General features: G+C 38.9%; 1 long non-coding RNA gene across 1 annotated transcript in view; it reads left to right on the plus strand.

Moving 5' to 3' along the window:
- The first annotated feature begins 4,037 nt into the window (after positions 1 to 4,037).
- The window catches only part of LOC112957015, an 832-nt gene continuing 599 nt past the window's right edge, over positions 4,038 to 4,270 (plus strand). The window contains exon 1 of the long non-coding RNA XR_003251147.1: positions 4,038 to 4,173. This is a non-coding gene — a long non-coding RNA (uncharacterized LOC112957015). The remainder of the gene's footprint in view (positions 4,174 to 4,270) is intronic.

Raw genomic sequence — 4,270 nt, forward strand, 5'->3', positions numbered from 1 at the left:
GTAAAAGGAAAACAAAAGTTTTCAATAGCATTTTTCTTTTTTTCTTCTCTTATTAATTTTTCATTGTAGATATTACTAGCATTCTAAAAAAGCCAATATTTATGGKACTCAAACATAACCTTTATTCGACCTCATGAAAAAGGGCTACTCTATTTTTTTTTTTTTTTTCATATTCAGAATGTTTTAATGAGTGCATCCTACTGCCATATAACATGTGAAATGTGCCGGTCCTCCTATTGCTATATTTTTTTCTGGCCTGTGCAGGATGATTACAGGAGAGATTTGTGCATGTCTTCATTGGCAAAAGACTAGCAATAAATCCCAAACAAGCAGCCTGATTGCTTTCCAAGAACTTGGCCATGGAACAATTGGAAAAAGGGCACTAGAACAATGAAGAGCATATTTGAAGGAAAGAAGGTGACTACAGCGACAGCCAAAACCCCATGGAGAATATGATTATTGCAGCTCGACTTTGGCAACTTCATAAACCGCTGCTTCTGCAAGTAGAATCTGAAGTCCTGTCCTGTCTCCCTTGATACAAAAGCAAAAAGCGCTTTGTAGGGAAAACATTGTCTCTATAAGCAGAGGAAATTCGCGCACGAATTTTCTCCTCTGAGTTCAAGAGGAGCTTTCATCCCTGCAATATCAAAAAAAAATGGAATGGAATCACTTAATACTTCAAATGAAGCAGGGTGCTTTCAAGCTCTGGTTTAAAAATGAGATTCCTTTTCACTCATGTAACCATTTCTTTTTTGGAAAAAAAAAAAGACCCCAAAGTTCAGAAGATTTCATGATAGTCTAATAGAGGAAATTTGGGAAATGGGAATCTTGAGGCCTTTGTGAAAAACACATGCAAGTCTTCACGACAAGAAGATCTCCTTTTATTATTATGCTGAATTAATTCTGTAGCTATCTTACCTGGGCAGTGATGAGCACATTGGTTGGCATTTTAAAAAAATATTTTGTGCTGGGCTGTGATTGATTGTCAGGTTATTAACACATCAAAGCTATTAGCTAGTAAAACTGGTAGAATAAATATTACCTACAGGGGCTTGAATAGAGCGACTTCCATCTGCTCCATCATCTCCATGTGACTGCTTTCTTCAAGTGCAAAATAATAAATGTTAGGAAGAGACTGTCTATATATTTAATCAATATATTCCTTTYCTGAGGCTATAAGTTAGTGTTGCTAAAATTGCTCGTTTAGCAAAGAACTTTCAGTATTTACCGAAAATGCAGCATAAGTTTGTATCTGCATTTAGCTTTCTGTAGTAATTGTATATTTTTATATTCAAAGATAATTAAGGCATAAATGCCTGAAATGGGTGTTTTTAAGAGCGCTCTACCGGGCTGGCGACATTTGGACAGAACGTGCGTCTTTGTGATAAACAACTCTAGAATGAAAGCCTTAACCACAGGCATGGGCTCTACGCAAATATCTGTGCTTTTGTCACCTGTGCGGTGGTGGGTGGATATGCGCTGGCTCATTCTGAAAGCTGTGAAGAAAAAAAAACAGCTAAAGAGGAAGGTAGCAACCATTTGCTGTTACTAGGCCCCAAGGGTATGTTATACCTGTTCCAATGGCTGCTCTTGTTTTCATGTGTTTTATTTTTTTTCTTTTTTTTTTTTTATTTTTTTTCTGTGGCTTTGTGTTTTCCTCTTATACCTGCGGACAGTACAATGGGTTATTATTGATTTTGTTTTTTAAGAAAAGCTGCATGGTTTCGAGCTTACTTTTTTAAAAGATGATCTTCCTTTCCCTATCTTGCTTTGCTAGCTAGGAGCTGCTCATGGACTTATTTTTTTTCACAAAACCCAAAGGTGAGAGTCTGCATGCTGAGGACAACCAGCRGTGGTTCCTATTCCACTGCCCTATTCTTAAATGTTTTTGCCAATGGAATTTGGAGTGAGRTATCTAGCTCCTGCTCATCAATGAGGTTTTTTTTTTTCCCTGAGTGTTTAATTCAGAATGATGCTGCATGAATATGAATGTTCTGTGTGGCAGGGAATAAGATGAGAACCAATTGCTTCTCATTTTTACAGACACATGATCTGAACAGTAACAAGATGATATAATCGTAATATTTCTTTAAGACCACAGGAGGTGAAATTAAATTAAAAGACCAGGAAAATAAAGAATCCTGCAGTTTGATTACATTCAGCTATATTATCTTTGTAATTATTTTGCTTGCAGGGCTAAAAAAATTGTATCGTGCTTTATGAGAAAGATTAGACAGGGAACAAAAATTAAAGTAAATAAACTTTAGCAGAAATTATGTGTATTTTACTTCATTTTGCTTAAAAAAAAAATCGAGTTGCTAGTTTAAATGAAAAGACAGAGCAAAAGGCAGGTGAGGGGGAAGATGGATGAGGCTGAAGTCTCTAGAAATGGCCCAGATGCTTCTAGCTCATATAATGCTTCTCCAGATCTGTGAATACTACAAAGGATACTAACGAAAGGAGGGTGGCTGGCTGTGTTCTCGGGTGGAAATACTTCATTTGCAGTTGTCTTCTCAGCAGCGCAGTGGAGATTCAGATCTCATGTATGCGCCCTGTTCTGCAGTCAGGAAGGGGCCTGCTCTGAGTAGCTGTGTTGGTTTCTGGGGGGACTGCTTGGTGGGAGGAAGTGGAGCTTATTTGTGAGTGGTCTGCAAGACCGAAACCTTAGGAATCAGTCTGTTCTCAATGCTGGAGTTCTGTTCAAATCAGTGCAATTACTCTGATATAACCAAAGTGAAATGGATATTAGCTGCAGCTGGGAGCAGGCCAAGGCCTACCCTTGGCCTRCAAGGCCAAGCTGTCTTGTCTCTTAGACTTCAAACATCTTTTCTGCTGAGCTTTAAACAGTTTTGATATAAAAATTGCTCAAATATTGGGCCTTCTCCTTAAGGGAATTTGTTTCTACAGTCCAAGAATTCTTTGTGATTATTCTGGCGAAATTTTCTTTCTACAGAGCTCCTGTGAATTTTTGTTCTCTACTTGCTGTTTCTAATCAAGTAACATCTTAACCAAGTTTAACTGCTTTTGTTCTTTTCTCCTTCCAAGCTGTCCTTTCCAGTCAGCATGGACAGGCCTCCTCAGATTTCATGCAGTCAGTTTTCAGGCCAAGTTCATTCCAGACTCTAGCTCCCTAGGAGAGGGAGCTGTTGAGGAACTCATCTTGGGACAGGGGGAAGAGAAGGAGTTCCAAGTGCTGCAGGAAGAAAAGGAGATTCAAGACCAAAGGGAAGATATCCATGAGGATTGTTGAGAACAACACTAGTGAGATCCCAGTGACCTTTCTCCCTAAGAGCCCCTAGATAAGAACTAAAGAACTGACATCTTTAACGGGCAGATGAGCTGGGATGGATGCTAGGCTAGATCATGAGTTAACCAAGGTTGCCGACATATCTGGGAATGACTCTGCAAGATTTTTTTTAGTGCTGTTCATTGCTTGTCATTCTGATGTCATGGGTTCCTACTGATTTACTATCTGCATTGCTTTCCTTCCCACTCCCTCATAGGTTTTGTTTTGCGACTTACTAGAGATTAAAGCTTGATTAACTGAAAACTGAACCAAATTCATAGTGAAGCGTTTTCTGTCTTCTTTAGTTTTGGCTGTTACAGGAGAAAAAAAAATCATTGTTCCGAGTCTTCATGAAGTTGGTTGATCTTTGGCCAAGGAGAGATTCTAGTCATAATCACACTAGAAATCAATGGAGATGCTTTCTGTAGCGGATAGTCTTTCTGCTTGGCGTGGTGAACTTTTCGCCCACAGTGGAACAACTTGGGACAACTTGTCTCTTTTTTTTGAAAATGTTGAAAAGCATCTATTGGAATCCTGCAAGTTTTGCAGAGGAAATTTTACATGGTTAACACTTATGGAAAATTAATAGATTATGAACCTTAATCCTTTTACTATTAAAGGAAGAATAATTGCCCAATGCAACATTTGGAAGCAGTGAAAAAGCTTGCAAATGCCGAAGTTCCACATCTACATTTCATCTCTGCATCATGATTCTGTGTTTTCTAAGGGTGCCAAGTTATAAATCACGCATTGACTGAGAATCTGAGAATTCCTTATGAAGTACACATCTGGGAGAGTTTGTGTGCTTTGTTTGTTTCACCAGCAAATGAATTTTAGGAAGAATTATCCAGATGATTTGTGTGTGATGTAAGCAAGCTTCTCCCAAGGTTAGAGTACACCCTTCCCTTCCCTTCCCTTCCCTTCCCTTCCCTTCCCTTCCCTTCCCTTCCCTTCCCTTCCCTTCCCTTCCCTTCCCTTCCCTTC

This window comes from Nothoprocta perdicaria, unplaced genomic scaffold (assembly GCF_003342845.1).
Source record: "Nothoprocta perdicaria isolate Ctin4 unplaced genomic scaffold, notPer1 scaffold_7, whole genome shotgun sequence".
Classification (NCBI taxonomy): domain Eukaryota; kingdom Metazoa; phylum Chordata; class Aves; order Tinamiformes; family Tinamidae; genus Nothoprocta; species Nothoprocta perdicaria.